Genomic DNA, 18,657 nt, shown 5'->3' with positions numbered 1-18,657 from the left:
ACAAATTAAACAGTCCAGAGCTTTAGTTTGCATATTGGAATACTAGTAAGATCCTGTCTGCATTACAAATTGAGACCATTCTGTAACTAGATCCCTTAACTCAGTTTATCTTTTTAGTGGAGTTGAGCCCCCAAATGTGATGTGCTCATGCCATCAGTTCTATTAGGACTCTGAAGTGCAAGTCAGAAGTATAACTGACCTACCGTAAGCAGTCATTTGTCCAAACCAGCTATTTGATTATCCTGGGCAGGCAGATGATTCTTCTTAGCCTGCTAATGGGGTTTGAGTCAATGTATGTACAAATATGTATGTGTAAATGTGTGCATATATATTTACTTTTTTACACATCAGTTCTATTTGATTTAGGCAGGTAGGTGCTCTGCAGAGGAATATACTGGTGGCTATCAAACCAACAGCAAGTGACATGTGGATGGGATATTTTTATGTTGTTCTGCCACAGAACTAAAAATTAAAAAAAAAAAAAAAAATCCAGAGAGCACCATCAGCAAAGGGGTCATTCTCTTGTACTGCTATTAATTGGCTGGTGTGTTCTAATGGGGATGAACTAAGGTGGCCACTAGTGCATCCCAGAATACAGGACATCCCCATCCCCGCTGGCTTGGGCCCACTCTTCACCTGTGTCACTCTGCACAGAAGCACTATCCCCACTCACGCCACCACTGTCCTGTGCCCAGTCCCCTTCTCTCATTTTCAGCAAACAAACTCACATCAGGTGCTAGGTCCATACCGGATGGGGACAGTGCTCAACAAAACTAGGACTGTCCAGCTTCAAACTGGACGAATGGCCTCACTATTATGAACCCTTTCGCTGTGGTTGGACAGGAGGCCTACTACCTTCTTGCATAATAAGAGAGTCAAACTGGACTCTGGGAAATGGTCTCTTTCTGCTCTCTCCAGCAGGCACTAGCCTTCGGGCAGAGATGGCCCTTGACCTTGCTACAGTGTGGAGGAATAAAAGGTTTCCCAGAATCCAGTTTGGCTTTCCTACATTGCAGGGAATGTGTGTATATGCACTCACAAGAGCTATATCCCTGCCAAATGATAGTGAGCCAGCTTTCAGTCTGGTAACCACATCAGCTGGCTGGCTGAATGAGGTCTGAGTTCGGAGGAGAGTTTCCCCCATCTGGGGCCTATGGCTGTGCTGGGGTCAGGTTTGTGGGTAGGATGGTAGCGCTCCTTAGAGGGTCTGTTGGAATCCTCATGACCTCACTATGTTTGCCTTATCTGATCTGAGACATTAGGACAAGAGGGACAAACAAGGAAGCCTTTGTCATTGAAACATAGGATGTTGTTTTTCCAATCTAATTAGTTGTCCTCTTCCCCACCCCGCCTCTGAAGAAGAGTGTAATTAGCAAATTAAATGCTTTATGTTGCAGACTTTTACAATTGTAATTTTAATATTTTAACAAATTACCTATATTTCAATCGGAGACAATTTGTTGGACTACTTCATGCAATCTTTTTGTTTCATCATTTCATTTGAGCCTTTTTAGGGGAAATCCATAAAGTGAATCTGTTGCGTGTAACTTCAATACTGTATGTAAAGCAAGCTTAGCGGGAAAAACTCCATGGAAAATGTACTGTGCATACAAAGCCGTCTGATTTTTTTTCAAAGGGTCCGTAGCTTGGTGGAATCCAAACCAATTTTCACTGGAAGGTTAAAAGACATTTCTCAGTGAGTGCCATTTCCAGTCAAAATTTCAACTATTGACCCCAAGCCTTTATGGCCATACAGCTGTTCAACAAAGGCTGCAAGATTTTTTTTTTTTTTAATTAAGGAAATCAGTATTGCCAGCCTGCAGAGTCAAAAATTATGTGTGCATATATGCACCGCCTGCAAAATTATGCAGTTTAAATTGTGTTCTGTTTTCTGCTCTCTGCAGTATTAGCAAGGAGTGACATTCCTACTTCTGTGTGTGTTAAGGTGAGCTGATGTCCTGATTTTATAGGGACAGTCCTGATTTTGGGGTCTTTTTCTAATATAGGCTCCTATTACCCCCTCTCCCCATCTCTGTCCTGATTTTTCACACTTGCTGTCTGGTCACCCTAGTGGTGTGCATGTTTCAGATTGAAAATTCAACCCTAAATGTACATAAAATCAACATGCATCAATTTGGAGTGTGAGAGGGCCTCTTCCTCACTGCCACATCATTGATAGGAGGCCACATCATTCCCCAAGCATTCAAAAATCATGAGTCAGACCCCTAAGAATCATGAGATTTAAAAAAAATAGATCTATGGGTTTCTTTTTATTCGCTTTCTGGTATTTGGGGTCACATTTTCAAGCTTTTCTTTGCTATCACAGGATTAAAATCATACCTTTTTTTCTTGAAATCTGAGATTTTTATGTAATCCCACGATTTTAGGAGCTGGGGCTTTAAGAAAAACATCAAATATTGCTAGGCTCATGATGAAATCATGAAAGTTGGGAAGGAAGTGGGAAAATACTCTGTTGCCATATTTTTCCTGACAATTAGTATCCTCTCTTACCTCTGAGTACAGTCCCCTGCCTTTCCCATTTGTCCCCTGGTAACATCTCCTGTCCCCTGAACATTGCCTTCTGTCTTTTGTCTTCTGGCTAGGATCTCTGGACCTGGGTCTCGTGCCCTGTATCTGTGTGCCTGCTCCTTGGCCCTGTGACCTTGAGCTCTATTATCTAATACTACATAGCAGAGTCCACCCTTGTGGGGGAGTTAAGCAGTGGTTCTCGGGTGGTCTGGGTCTCCCTGTGGGGCTGCAAGCAGATTTCAGAAGGTCTGCCAAGCATGGGTGGTGTTAGATTTGCTAGGAGCCAGGGCAGAAATCCAAAGCCTCGCCGCACCGGACTGCAGCCCGGGGCCTCACACCCCACCACCCAGGGCTAAAGCCGAAGCCACCTAATTTCGGATCTGGCTTTTATATGCAGAAAATCAGTTGTTGTGGCACAGCTGGGCCATGGAGTTTTTAATAGAATGTGGGGATGGCAGGGCTCAGAAAGAAAAAGGTTGAGAACCCCTGGAGTAGAGGGTATTTGAGAGCCATTCGGCCTGAGGAAAAGGACACACTCACTCCTACTCTTCCCATTTCTCATATACTTTATTCATCTAACGTAGTAGTGCAAGTGGTGGTTTGGCTGATGCCACCACTGCCTGTGCTCCTTAATGCTTACTCTGCTAGGACCTGTCCCTGGTTCCCCTGGAAAAATGTTGCAATATTGCAGAAATCATGAAAACATTGCTAGAGTTGGCACTCTTGGAAAATTATTTCTTTCCTTCTCTTCTTGTATTCAATTATAAGTGACCCATTTTTGCTCAAACTTTAAAAAAATAAACAAAAAAAAAACCACCCTAGAAAATTGTAGCCCCAAAAGTGGAAGTTTCAGCAATACATGAATGACTCAAAGCGACATACAGATTGGGCATGCATCTTTTTCCATCACAGTCATTTTATCTACTGAGCTGTATAGTGGTTTTCTTTGATAGACTATTTTATTTTTTAAGCTGCTTCCAAACTGAAACGATTTGAAAGATTTTCCTTAAGACTCTATGTAGGTATGTACCTTACGCCCCAATCCGTCAAACATTGACATAGTACACATACATAACTTCACAGGGAAGTCAGTGGAAGTGCTCATGTTTGTAAAATGACTAAATTTCTGCAGGATTAGGCTCTAGATAAGACTTAAAAAGGACAAGAATTTAGCTGTAAAATTCTGCCTTATCAGCTGTGTTCATAATCAGCAGGACTTGGGTTCATCCAAGTTGGAGGGCAAATGGGAAGAGGCTGGGCTGGGCTATCCAACTGTGAGATTTAATTTGGGGGTGGCAAGGGAAGGAGGGTTAGGTACCGGGATGGGGGATGGGCACTGTTTGGAAGTCAGTTAACCATTGCATTCTGGATGCTGCCCTTCAGTGTGAGGTTTTTGGTGTTAATTTGATAGTTAGCAAGCTGCAGTGGAAATGACACATGTCTAGCACAAAAGGAAAGAGATGTTTGTGAAAGGAAAGGCCAGAAGCCGGGCAACTGCAGCTGGGAAGCTCTGTCTTTCTTTGAAATTAATGCGGGGGAGGCCAGCAAAGCCTTTGAATCGTTTTTGTATTCCTTTATATATTGTTAATATAAACCTTTTTTGTATTGTATGAAGTGACTATCCCAGCATTTCTTGGGTACGGGGCTCTCTTTGGAGTGGGACAGTACTTGACTAGGAGCTGACTCCCTTCATTTGGAATGTGAAGTGGGGTTCATTTTACTAAGAACTGCTGGTCCTTGAAGTTGATACAGAACGGAGTGGTACCTGTGCTTTGGAGGATAGCCTCGGACTGTAAAGAAGAAATGACTTCTTTATACTGTCCTGGCTGAGAGAGCTGTTATTGCATTGTAGTCACATGGTAAGTCAGCTCACTCCATTCTTTTTATTGTTCTGTATTTCAGTACATTAAAATAACCAAATTTGGATGTCATTGATGCATTTCATGACATGCATAGGATTAATTGCAGCTGAATTTAATAGTTAAATAATTACAGCATGTTTGTGTTAAACTGTAATTTTGCCTTAAAATGTATAGGCATAATTTCCTGGGTAAATGCTTGTGCGTGGTTTACTACACACTGTCTCGTTTCTTAAAAAAAATTCCCTCATGTTTGTTCGGTTTCTTTTTTTCAAATAACATGGGTACTTATAAGATGTTAATGTTAGATCATTTTGTTTTAAATTACTTTATTTTTGGGAAAAGGTTTTATAAATATAATGATGAGTTGTACTAAGCCAAAAACAAACAAACAAACAAACAAAAAAGAAAAACTTCAAAGCAGCAGGATGTGGGGAAAGGTTAGTGGCTTTTTTCAGCTCTACTTTAAATATGTTAGAGGCTTTCACTCTTGCATAGTGCCATTTAAGTTCACAGTAGTTCTAACTTGCTGTAGTTTCAAATTATGTTAAAATATCTATTTCTCAGTGTGTGTTTTTATCCAAAAGAAACTGTCCAAGATGTGGAATGTCGCTCTATATAAATATATAAGGCAACATTCCACAGCGTGAACAGTTTGTTGGCTAAAAAACACTGCATAATAGGTATAAGGGAGGGGTGAGTGGGTGTGCGTGTGTGAGAGAAAGAGAGAGAGAGTGATTCATTCTATCTATCTAGCTTGATTAGATCTAATTTCAAAAGTTGTTTTTCAGAATATCCACTACAGAAGAAATAAACGGGAGAAGATTCAATGCAATGATTGAAAATATTAATACTGTGTGGGGATGGCACAAGAAATAAAATCTCAGTTAAGATTATTTTATAACAGAAAATCACAAAGCCTTTGAGTCTGAGCCTATGATCTGCCAAATGGATGAGGGTGTATGTGTAGCTCAGCTCAGAGAACTCAGTCAAGATGTAAGGGGAAAAATTGCTTGGGGCATACAAGGCCTGTTTCCAGTGATGCATGGATGTTAGTTACACACTGAGCTTTAATATCCCAGAGGAGAGTGAGACATGGGCATGAAGGGAGGTGTCAAAGAAAGTCTTTTTAGGAAAAGAAAATTGAAAAAGATGCAGAAGGAGTGGAATATTTTATATATTCAAAAAGAACAAGGAGTACTTGTGGCACCTTGGAGACTAACAAATTTATTTGAGCATAAGCTTCATCAGATGCATTTTTATCAAATGTTGCTGTTTCAGCAAAAAAAAAAAAAAAAAAAAAGTGCTAGAAAATAGTGGTGTATGATTACTAGAAATGTGGACCAAATAACACATGGCATTGATTGGTGCATTATTTTTGTGGCATGGTGAAACATGGTCCACTGGAATATGGCTGGAGTTGCTAACTTTCTAACCACACAAAACTGAACATCCCTGCCCCACCCCTTCTCCAAGGCCCTGCTTGCTCCATCCCCCCCCCCTCATCCTCACTCACTTTCATCTGGCTGGTGCAGGAGGGGGCTCCAGGCAGGGGGTTAGGGTGCGGGGGGGGTGATGGCTCCAGCTGGGGCTCTGGGGTGAGGACAAGGATGAGGGGTCTGGGTGCAGGAGCGGGCTCTGGGCTGGGGCAGGGGCAGGGGGCTGGGGTGGGGACAAGGATGAGAGCTTTGAGGTGCAGGAGGGGACTCAGGGCTGGGGCAGGATCCTGCATGTGTGTGTGGAGGAGGACCTCAGGCTGGGGGAATGGAAGGAGGTGCAGGGTCCTAGCGATGCTTACCACAGCTCCCAGGAAGTGGCTGCCAGCTCCCTGGGCGGAGGCGTGGCCTGGCAGTTCTGCGTGCTGCCCTCACACCCGCAGCTGCCGCCCACGCAGATCCCATTAGTTGCGGTTCCTGGCCAATGGGAGCTGCAGAGCCGGCACTTGAGTGGGGGCAGTGCATGGAGCCTATGTACTAGGGGCCACAGGGACCTGGCAGCTGCTTCTGGGAGCTGTGCGGTGCTAGGGCATGTAGGGAGCCTGCCTTAGCACCGGGCCCCTGCTGCGATGCTGACCGGACTTCTAACGGCCTAGTCGGCAGTGCTGACCAGAGTCGCCAGGGTCTCTTTTTGACTGGGTGTTCTGATTGAAAACTGGACACCTGGCAAACCCTAAATATGCCCTGTGTTCTACCCTAGCTCTGCCACTGGCTTATTTGTTACCTTAGGCAAGTCACTTCGCCTCTACGGCTCAGCCTCCCTTCCCAGTTTTGTCTCTTGTCTGTTTAGAGTGAAAGCTCTTATAATGTGTTTGTACAGTGCCTAGCAAAATGGGGCCCTGATCTCAAATGTGGCCTCTTGGTGCTGCTGTGATACAAATAATAAATGGTGACAAAAAGTGTTCAGAAGATGGAACACCATCCAAAACAAATATATTTGGGAAAACTTTTATCGAGCGATTTCAGCAAACTGCTCCATGATTTTCCTTGCATTTCCTTTCCCGTCATTCTAGATTTCCAAGAAAATTGTGAGTAAACAGAAATTCCCCTTTTCACTCAGCACGTTGCTCTGACTTGCATCGTTCACCGAAGTCAGAATTCATTCAGTATTTGTGAAACCACCATTCAGTGTAACGAAAGGATTAAAATGTCTTAAATATTGAATGATCATTGGCATGACAGATAAGTCAGGCAGGAGAAGCAAATTGCACAGTAGGGAGAGAACTTGCATTTACCCATAATTGTATAGGAAGGGTAATTGTCAACAATGACAGGGTAGTGATTTTCTTTTTAAGACAAGTCAATTTTATGAAAAATTAAAAGATGGTCATTGTGTGGGATATGGGGAAACTAATTTTAATTTTTTCCCCAAAAAGCTGGGAGGATTGTTTTATAACCAGACCAACTATTATTTTCCATTTTGGTGCACATAAGGCCAGTTAGATACACATGACATTTTAAACAAAATATCCTGTGAAGTTTTCTGGAGAGTGGAATTGTCTCTTTAAAGTGAGCTCTATCTTTGTTAACGAAACTGGGAGGCCTGGTCTACACTGGGGGGGGGGGGTCGGTCTTAGAATACGTCGACTTCAGCTACGCTATTCTCGTAGCTGAAGTTGCGTATCTTAGATCGACTTACCTCTGATATATAGTTCTGTTGCTTCTACTGCTTCTGAAAGTCAGAAGTTAAACTTGGTCCCTTTCTGATACCACTAGTGTTGATCTTTGAGCCTGATCCTTTTCCAGATTAAGTCAGTGGGAGATTTCCCATTGCAATTATTTTTCAAGCTGGTTTCAGCCCACAGAGTGCTAAGCAGTGAAGTGAGGTACTTGAAGTTTGACTGGCCAATTTCAGTGCTCTTTACAGATCTGTATTTAACATAAATTTTATCTGGTGCTGGGAAGTTTCTTATTTGGGGCCAGATCCAGCATTCTTGAAGTCAGTGGCAAACCTCACTGATTTTTGCCGTGTAGACTCAGATCTTTAATATGGCAGCAGTCACTGGAGAGGGTATTTGAAGTATTTTTTTCTCCCTGACATAACACCATTGTAGAAATATTCCAAAATTTTCCAAAGGGCTTCTGCTGTGGGAAGCACTGATACAAGTGATGCTTTGTTTTGTAGAAATATTCAAACCTGTGGCAAAACTCTTGCTCTTGTTTTCCCCTAACAGGTGCCACAGTCTCTTTGACATTTGCAGAGCAGATGGGATGTTATTTTAATGTTGCATCTAATTGACAAGGCCTTAACATAATGTTCTCCATGTATCCTGCCTAGGAAAGAGTGGGCAAAGGAATCTTGGATCACTTGTATTGCCTCTTCAGAAACATTTTTTTAACTTGCTTACCACTGCATGAAAAAATGAGTGATAACTTTGTAACTGGCTTGAGTGGACATAGTTTGCTACTTTTTAATTTTTTTGACTTCTTGGCCATCTGTTGTAGGCTACTCTTTCATGCATTAATTTATGTATGTGAGTTTATTTATACATACGTACATATGACTGTGGGTTTATTTATACATATGACTGTGTGTGTGTGTGTGTGTGTGTGTGTTACATAAACACAGACCAATAAGTTAATGCAAGAAGTGTGTTTGTGTGTGTGTTTGCCCCCAAAATAGTGATTTTGAGTGTCTCAAATTTTGGATTCCCAACTAGAGGCATCTTGGTGTCCGACTTCTCGGATATGTTTACACGGGGGGGACAGAAAACCTACACACCATCCTGTGGCAGTGAGTCTCGGAGCCCAGGTGAGCTGACTCGGGCACTTGGAGCTTTAAATGTAGATATTCGGGCTCATGCTGGAGCCTGGGTTCCAAGATCCATCCCCCCTCACTGGGTGTCAGAGGCCGGGCTCCAACCCAAGCGTGAACATCTATGCTGTTGTTTTTAGCCCCACAACACAAGCCCTATGAGCCTGAGTCGGGTAACCTGGGCTCTGAGACTTGCTGACGTGGGTTTTTTGTTTTTGTTTTTTGCTGTGTAGACATACTGATAGAGTGCAGGTGCTAAGCATTTTTTGAAAATCAGGCCCCCAGATTGAGTGCTCAAACACTGATGCACCCGCCCTGACTAATCATTTTTGCAAACCTTGGCATAGCTACATGCACACCCACTAACACGGGTGTATGTGTAACTCAGGGAAAGAGTAAGGAAAATCCTTTTTTTAAATAGGTTTCAACATAGTACACTGAACCCTTGTGAATTTCTCCTAAAGATTGTCTCCTGCTATGCAGCATGTGCTGTGCATGTTCTGGTTTGAATGATTTAAATGAGAAATGAAATGTGCTTCCAAGATTTAAATTACACTAAATCTGTGATTTATCAGGAGATTTTTATGAGCAGCCCATGCAAAGATATTTGTTGTGAGAGGAGAGGTTGTACTTCCCCCCAGATGGATTGGGGATCAAACTGAAAGGGGTGAAAGAGCCCCAAATAAATATTTAATATATTTTAATTGAGGTATAAGTGAACTAACAGCAAACCCTTTCCCCTTTGCAGCTGCATTTTCTGGGATCTTCCCCTTACGAAGCGTATTGAGTGAGAGATTCTTGGCTTCCTTGTGCATCAGGCTGCCCCTCAGGCAACCGTCATCCACAATCATATCGATTACACACTACCACAGGGGCTCAAACGTCTTGTACAAATATTGTCATTATAAAAACCAGACCTGATGCTGGCTTGTATCTAGCAGAATCACAGTATTAAAAAAGAATAAAATATTCTAATTCTGTAAATAGAGGCACAGGTACGTAATGCATTTAAACTCCCTTGGGTTCTTTACAACTCATTATATTCTATACTTACAGACCCTGATCCTGCAAAGACTCACGCATGTGTTTAACTTTAGACACTGTGAACAGTCCCATTGACACCAATGGACTACTGCTTGTGTGAATATCTATTCATCACTGTAAGTAAGAGGTTTGCAGTCTGCCTCTAACACATGACACAGAACAGTCAAACATGAAAATCCTATTTGGATTCTTTGTGTTAGCGCTCTCTCATGCATCCACTCAAAACAAATTAGCTCCAGTTATTAAAATAATGCCCCCTTATAGCCCATTATAATTGTCTTTGGAAACAGACACTAAATTATTTTAAATACCACTTTTTCCAAACTGCCAGATACATTTGACATTATTAAATAATAGGGTATGCAGTAGGGAGAATTGGACGGTTAGGTCTCCTTGATATCCTTGATTGCATTCCCTTCTAGTTACAGGCAAACATGAAAAAACAGCTGGGCAAGTACAGACAAATGAAAGTATCAGCTTAAATTACTTTTGATATATTGAAAGCTGTTTCAAGTAACTACCCAAGGAACCAGCAAAGGTAGTTTCCTAATAGAGGAGGCCTATATCTTTAAGTAAAATTATTACCTAGGAAGTGTCATGGAACAAAATTTGGAGGGTGCTTTTAAGAGGTTAATTAAGGTAGGACATAGCCTAGTTGAGATATCTTAATGAAAGCTTCACTGTTCTTTGTATGCACAAACATAACATATAAATACTGTATATAATACACAATAAAGATTTTATTTTCCATGAGTTTAGACTTGCTATGTAACAAATCCAGGCTTTGCTACTCATGAGTAATATAGGTCACCTAAATGAGAGCCAATAAAACATTTACAGAACATCACACCATCATGTGCCTTTATATGCCACCTTTGAACAGAGGCTATTCTAGATCCTTTAAATACTGGTTTTTCTTCCTTCTCATAGCTTCAGGTGGAAATCCGGCTTGCAACCAGGATCCATGGTATGAACAGTCATTGGTAGTGTTTTCTATATTCCTTTCCTTAATTATCTTTAGTCTAGCTTCACAGATCCTGGGTGAGGGACAGATTATAACAGATTTTTGAAACCATTAAAAATGACCAAAAGTAGCTTTTGCATACACAATAATGTTTTAATTTCAATATCCAAAGCTTTGAGACCATATATTTTATTGCTGTGTTCTGAGTTGTACCTCCTTGAACTATCCTAAACAATTCTACTTTGTAGAGTGCTTTGAGATCCGCTGAAAAATGCTGTATATGAGCAAAGTATTTATTATTATTATTATTATATTTTATTTCCCCCTTGGTGTTCACCTTACTGGTAGATGATTATTGCATCCTTTCCAAACCCCCTACTTTTCATTTAGTCAAGCAATACTTACTTATTTCCTTTATTTCATCCTCATAAATCACTTCTCCCCACTTATGTCAAACTGTCACTAAACACTGTGTGTACTAACAATATTTAAAAATCACAGGATCAAATTACTTTTCAATAACCATATGTTTGCTGCAGAATGCACAGACAACTACGCAGAAACCTGTATGACCATCTTCAAACGGACTTGCCTGATTATTACAACTTTTGCATTGTTTCCTCAGGGAGAGACAGAGACAGCAGCACAATACACCTAATGTTCAGGCACAATGATTTCCTTGCAAAACTTAAGAGAATTGAGCCCAACTTAGCTAGCTCACTGTCCTCAAGGGCTGCTGTATCATCATTGATGCAGTTGGTCAGGTTGTGTAGAATAAATCCCTCCCACTCACATCACTGTGATCACAATAATCCTTCAGTTCACAGACTTCCCAAAATATGAATTGAGAGAATAGCTGGGAGACACATTCTGAGTGTCTGCTTATGCCTGTTGTCACTTTGTCTGTTTCTCTCTCAGATCTTGAAAGTGGATTGGCTGGTGTTTAAAAGTTGCAGTTTATGAGAGAAGGCTTCTCGTCACTTTAATTACAGTTTGACAGGCACCTTTACCTTTCAGCTGAGTTGCCCTAACTCAAAGCAGCTGCTCTTCTAAATTACTCCCCCGCTCCAATACTCTACTTCAAATAGGTTACAGAAATGATGTGTCTGCTACAGCCTCACTAGATTTAGGCTACCAAAATAGCCCTTTCTCCAGTGTTCCAGGTTTGAGTGTGGAGAGGGCAAGACTCTGTCTGGGTTGCCCACTTAAATTTTTAAAGAGGATACATTTCTGGTAGCTCTTTGATAGTATAAGTAGGGTATAGTTAAAAATAAACGTTACATATTGGACTTGGTTCTCCACTGCCTTTCATGTTGTGTTGCCAGAGTGTAAAGTGGGTTTTAAAGTGCTAATACTACCACCATTACGAGTGGAAGATTAGGATTTGGTAGCATTTTACACCAATTTATAACACAAGTGGAAATGACTACACAGGATCCAAGGCAATGGAGAGTCGGGCCCAATATTTTTATTATAGCCACAGATGGATCTTCATGATATTTGTCAGTGTGTTGCAAATGTTCATGATCTTATCACAAGTTTTGATGTTTTACTTAAAGCCACAACTCCTGGAGGCCAGTAGTGATGTGAGAATCTCATCTTTCATTAAAAAAAAAAAAAAAAAGTTTCTAGCCCTTATTGTTCCAAAGAAAAGCTTGAAAACATGTCCCAAATGCATCCTAAAGGCTCAGAATCCAACACATATTATTTTTAAAATCTCATAGTTAAACCAATTCCATGATTTTTTGGTGCCTGACTGATTTTTGAATGCTTGGGGTTGGGAATGCAGTTACAATACACTCTGGTCTCCTGTGGCATAGCTGCTGCTATCCTCCATAAATTCCATCTTAATTTACTTGTCCAAGCCTGCTAGGTGGTGCTGGGGTCAGCTGGCCAGGGGCATATCCTGAAACAGCTGAAGATGCCCCTGGTTTGGTCTGACCAGGCAGCCAGAAAGCTATTAAAGGGATAGTTGGCCTAAGACAGTATACAGCCTTTTTTTAAAGGTGAGGGGGGAGGAATGGGCTTCTGTCCTCTGAGGGACTGGTAGCCTGGGTGTTTGGAACTCTTTCCTCGCTTCTTCAACTTACCCAGTTGGCAAAGCAATTGGCAGAGAATTACCCTAGCAGGAAATGACCATGGAAAAAAGGTCCCATTGGTGGAGAAAGTTACTGTAGGCAAAAGTCTGGTCTGCAGCCAGACACTGAGCTATCAGTTTGTTATGTACTGGAAAGGTTACTGGTTTGCGTACACTGAATTTTAATTTGTTCCCCTAATTCTAACACCAGACATCTGTTTTTGAACCATACTAATGTCTAGATTCATTTTCTGTGGATTCATCTGATCCCACTGGTGCTGCCACTGCAGCATTCCCCACATCCCTTGTGGAGAACAGGGTCTGGAGGTGCAGGTCCATGAATCTTCCCTGAATCCATTTTTGACTAAAAGTCAAGTTGTCAGCAGCGTCTATCCATGTACCTTTAGAATGACAACGTATTCATTGTTTCGATAGACAATTGAAGATCATTCATTGCATTTTATCTTGTCAGGCTCTGAGCTGTACTGAATTGCTTTGTATGTTGTTCAGGAGAGGATTATGTATCCCTTAAGGACACAGGAAGTGCTCTATTTTTTTTAAGAGAAATTGTTCAACCCATCCATTTAAAATAAGTTGACATTACTTACAAGTTCACCCATTAGAAGAGCACAGTGACACTTTTACCAGCGGACTTTATCCAGCTATTTTGTCACAGGCAGCTCAGAGATGTTTCTCTTATAACGGGTGGGAATTAGATAATTTTTGGTGTAATAAGGTATCTGATTTTCAATGACACTTGTGCAAAGATTTATTTAATACAAATTTTAATCCTGAGAAGAGCCTAGAATTTTTAGGAAGAAGCAGTTTTTTATTCTCTAAAGGGAGGTGCAATAAACATTTTTTAGAGGAGTGGTGATGTTTGTTTAAAAATGTGTGACTCGGTCATGCAAAAGGGTGTGTACCACAGGCTTGTTTCAGGCATAGTGTGGGCAACCATTGTGCAAACTTGCCTCAAGCATCTCCTCCTACATTCCCCCACCTGCTATTGCAGTACCATTTGCTCCAGCGCTGGGCCTCTCTGAAATATAAGGATAGCCAGTTGTGCTGAATTGTTCCAAACCATTGGGCAGTTTTATGATCAGAATTGGGATGAGATCATCAAAGCTCATTTTCACTTGTGACCTACTCAGAAGTTGAACAGAGGAATTAGAATGTGAATGGCTTCTGCAGTAACCCAAGCCACCACCTAGCAACCATAATAATAAGGGAGGGAGTGTACCTTATTCCTTGGGACACAGGATTGGGAAGTGAGAGTCCTGAGTGCTATTCACAGTGCGGCCACTCACTTGCGAGTAAGGTTGGGCAACTCACTTTTCCTTAGTTACCCATCTGTAAAGTTAATTGGGATTCTTAGCTAACCCACAGAGAGCTGCGCTCTGAGAGTTAATTACTGTTTTGAAAAAGGAGAAATAGAAGAGCAAAATATTATTTGTTCTTTATTGAATTTAATTGTTTAAATGCTGTGTAATGGAAGTTCAGACAAACTTAAATATCCAGGTGCTGTGTGAGAGAGGAAATAAACACAAACAAGGTTAGTTGTCCCATAAGACTGGAAAAGTGTGATGCTGGACAAGAAATTCAATGATATAGGAAACAAAAAGACTGACTTGCGCCCCTCATGCTGGAGATCACCAAGTCAGTATGTGCACTGCAAGAAACTTTACAGCCCTAATTGTGGGGTGGGGTGGGGGGACTGGACAGGACATGAAACAATTTTCTGAATACATCTGCGTGCAGGAAAAGAGGATATGATCATTTCCTTTCTCCTTATGACTCAGCAAGTATCTTTCCAGAAAAGCTCACAGTGACTATTACAGCCATGTTTAGATTTCTTTTCCTTCTACGATGAGTCCTACAAAGTGAGGGTCACTGTATTTTTGCCTCTCCTCCAAAGCCTTAGACCCCCAGCCTTGGCAGTGTTTTAAATTGATGGTCGTTATATAGCACTAATCATAACTGTTGAAAGATTACTAGAGTAATTTTCAGGGGCATTTCTCTGTCACTTGTTTTTATTCTTTACTCTGGGGGGATTCAGATAACTGAGAAAATAATGGATATTGTTTAATGTGGAGCTTTCAGCCTTTAATAAAATAAAACAATCTCCATAACTGCTTTCCACTAATTGAATTATACAACTCGAACCCCTTTTGGTTTGTGTTGAGGGCATTAGTCTGCTGCTCTAGCGATAATCATAAAATTAGCAACAATAGTTGAAGCTGGCAGCTAAACCTCTGAAACAGTTAGTGAATTCTGATCTCTACAGCAGTGCATCAGTTTAGCAGAGTATGTGGCCTGAATTAAATATATTTTGAAAGAAAATCAGTGTTGTTGGATGGTCTGATTTATAAATGGGCAAGACCTGATGGAATCATCTAATTGGTGAATGGTGCTTTTGAATCATATGCTTTAAAAATATATATATATATAATTGTGTGATGTGAAAATAGCTTATCATAATGGGCCTGACTCTCTCCTGCCACTTGTATCTGCATAAATCTGGAGTTACTCCTTTGAAATCAATGGAGTTGTGCCTGTGGAAAATTAGTGAGGCACAAATTGGTCCCAATATACTGCCTTGCATTAATTTACACCATCCATTCTGTGCATCTAGGATTCAATCCTGCCTTCAGATATAGGCGTTTTAGGATGCTCAGCAGAGTATACTTTGCACTGGCGGGTAGTATCAGGATCCTGTAACTAAAGCAGTTAGTACGGCGAAACTGCTAAATGATCCTGAAGCCAAAAGTATACTCAATATTGTTTAAATTAAAATTTTAAAAAATAAAGAAAATTGTTTTGAAATATTTTTGCATATAGTTAAACTTTGAATGTTTAATTTTGTGCCTGTTACTACGATTGAGTAAATGGGTGTGAGATCACAGAGAGATGACAGATACTTCTCTGGTGCAAAAGGAATTTGACCCTTAGCCTTATGACGGAAGGGTTTGTGAATATGCGGTTGCTGAGCACCCAGGTGTATATATGTGTGTTTGAGCATACATGTGAGTTTTTTCCTTACAATAGAGTACTACACCTGGCATGTTATCAAGGCTGACTTCTAGTCAGGTCTGCATTGGGAGTGGTGGGGGATTCTTGTTGATTTGTGAAAAGTCAGTGCTCCTGAAGTTGAACAGTCCTGTCAGTTGTGTGTGCGCAACTCCCACTGACATCAGTGGGCGTTGCAGGCACACAGAAGCTGATGAGATAATTGAGTTCTGGGATCTTGCAGCTATTGGTTAATTATGCAGATGATTGGGGCGGGGGTCTAGACTACAGTTTTCTTTTTGTTCCAATGCCGGTTAACTATTTAGCATTTACATGTTAGATAACTGGAAATCAATTACCCCAAGATACAACATGACAGAAAAACTGTAATCAAGAACCCAAATTGTAGGCAGCTAGACTCGCTGCTGTAGATCTGTGCTTCAGTTTGCCCTAGAACTTCCTACTCTTGATACAACTGATCCCTGTAAAGTGGTGCAAAATTCCACTGGGTCTCACTGCTCAAGGACAATGAGGAGAATTACCACTGGGGTGACTGAGTGTGGGGGAAAGATGCTCTCTGAGAGTGGGGAGTGACAGTTTGTCATGCCTTTATCATTGCAGCTCTTGGAACATGGCATCTTTTAGTAAGAATGTCTTGAGATGAAACCATAAATTAATGACAAGCTTATACCGGATGGTGTTGCCAACTCTCATAATATTTGGTATGTTCCTAAAGCTCCAGCTCCTGGAGTCAAGTGACAAATTGAGAAGCTCAGTCTTGTTTTAAAAAAAAAAAAAAAATTCTAGGCCTATTGGTAGTAACGAAATGAGTGTACTCTAAACATTTTTTTTAAAGCTGTATAAAAAAATTCCAAATGCATTATATTTTTACATGAAATGTTTGGGTGCCTGACTACATGATTTTTTGGATGCTTGAGGTTGCATGACTGTGGTATGAAGGTTTAACATACATGCATTTTGGATGGCCCTGTTGGCCTTATTACTCCTGACTAACAGAACTACTTGTGTGCTGTGCAAGTCCTCTCAAACAAGCGCCAATAAAACCTTTCAGTACTTCACATACATATTTTAGATGTGTGTGTGCAGGTATATAGGGTCCATATTTACATATAATTTAAAATATCAAACGTAAAGATTTTACCTTCAAGGGCCAGACTATGAAATATCTTTAGGTGCCTAAACACACAGATGGACATCTAGTGAGATTTACAAAAGGGCCTACACACCTAGCTCCCATTGAAATCCCACTTGTCTGCATCTTTAGGCGCCTCTACCTTTCAAATCTGTCCCCATGTGTTTTGGCCTTGCTGTATTGCTCATGAGTGGGAAAAGTCATGTATGCGATATTTAGGACATCCTAAATGTGTGCCAGTAAAAACTTCATCTCATCATCAATATTCTCTCTCTCTCTCTATTTTAGTAGCTTGCTTCTCTTTTGTTACTTTTTTGTGAATCTCTCTCTCCCTTTTTCTGTCCTGCTCAGCTGTGCACTCACTCGTCTACCACCCTTGGTTTTGGGATTTTTTTTCAGGCATTTAATAGCTCAAGGACTAACTAGTTAAAAGACCAATATTGTCAAGAGACCACAGTGGCCAGAGAAGCCAATATCTTCTTTCCTCACATCTGGGAAAAGGGGAGAGTTGTGGGATTTCTACCAGGGATCTGTTCCTGAAACCAACCTGTGCTTAGTAGATTTGACGTCCCTGCCCCTCAAAAACGTTATAAATGGAATCCAATGGCTTTGTGGCAGGGAGAAGGAGCATTCTCTGCTTGTGTGCGTGGATGTGTCATGCTTCTGCTATTTTATCCCTCTCCCAGTGTCAGTTTGAGTCCTGCTCTCCCCTGAATTATTCCAGGGTCAATCTTTGCTCCTAGTTTTCCCCAGCAGCAGCAGCAGCATGAAATTGACCTAATTCTTGTCAGTTTCATGGCTGCCCAAAGGGTTCCATCTAACCACTGTGAAAACTGACAAGCCTGGTAAATTATCGTGGTGGTAGCTAGGGAAAAAAGCATAAGCAGCAGCCAAGCTCTGGTGCTATCTCTGAGCCATTGGGAGGACAACATTCTACTTGGGAACCAGGCTGACATAGTACTGAAGATGCTTGTGCCCCATCTACACTAGAGCTTAAAATGCTGAAAATGCCGTTACAGCTTCTAAATATGATTACAATTTCACCCCCTGCGCACAGGGCTTCAGATTAATGGCAGCTTGAAACAATAGCTTTTTGAGGTGGTGGTTATTATTTTAAAGCCTAAGGGTCAGGGCTGCCCAGAGGTGGGGGGCAAGTGGGGCAATTTGCCCCAGGCCCGGGGCCCCACAGAGAATATAGTATTCGATAGTATTGCAACTTTTTTTTTATGTAAGGGCCCCCCCGAAATTGCTTTGTCCCAGGCCCCCTGAATCCTCTGGGTGGCCCTGCTAACAGTGACCAATCATGTTAAATTTAAACTATATTACTGCTGATCATTTTAGCAGAAATATCCAGCTCTTCTAAATTTGTGGGTGGGGTTTGGAATTGTAGGGTTGCGATTTGCTCTACCCTGAGCAAAATACTATAAATTCTCCCCCACATAACCTGTGTAGAGTCTTCCATCACTCAGACAGCTATTTCTCTAGAAGTGCTATCAAAGTCAAATGAATTTGTCATGATTTTATTGACTACACTTTCACAAACAAATGTATTTAAGTGCATGTACAGTCAACCACTTCCCCAAAAGAGGGAGCACCATATGTAATTGTTGGTTATTGCAGTTCATCTCGTATGGGAAAAAACAAAACTAAATAAGAAACATCAGGCAAGGAAATATTTCCATAACCTGGCCCTCAGGGAAGCTCGCCTTATAAAACCTAATCAATGACAGATCGCCCCTTTTGAAAAAGAAAAATAGTGGGGGTCTAATAGTTA

General features: G+C 41.2%; 1 protein-coding gene across 2 annotated transcripts in view; it reads left to right on the top strand.

The window, feature by feature from the left end:
- Window positions 1–18,657, top strand: part of LOC117874857 (SAM and SH3 domain-containing protein 1-like) — an 814,380-nt gene that overhangs the window by 626,939 nt on the left and 168,784 nt on the right. The window lies entirely within an intron of this gene.

This window comes from Trachemys scripta, chromosome 3 (genome assembly GCF_013100865.1).
Source record: "Trachemys scripta elegans isolate TJP31775 chromosome 3, CAS_Tse_1.0, whole genome shotgun sequence".
In the NCBI taxonomy this organism is placed as follows: domain Eukaryota; kingdom Metazoa; phylum Chordata; order Testudines; family Emydidae; genus Trachemys; species Trachemys scripta.
The sequence above is the reverse complement of the archived record's forward strand: the minus strand, read 5'-3'. Positions and strand labels throughout refer to the sequence as shown.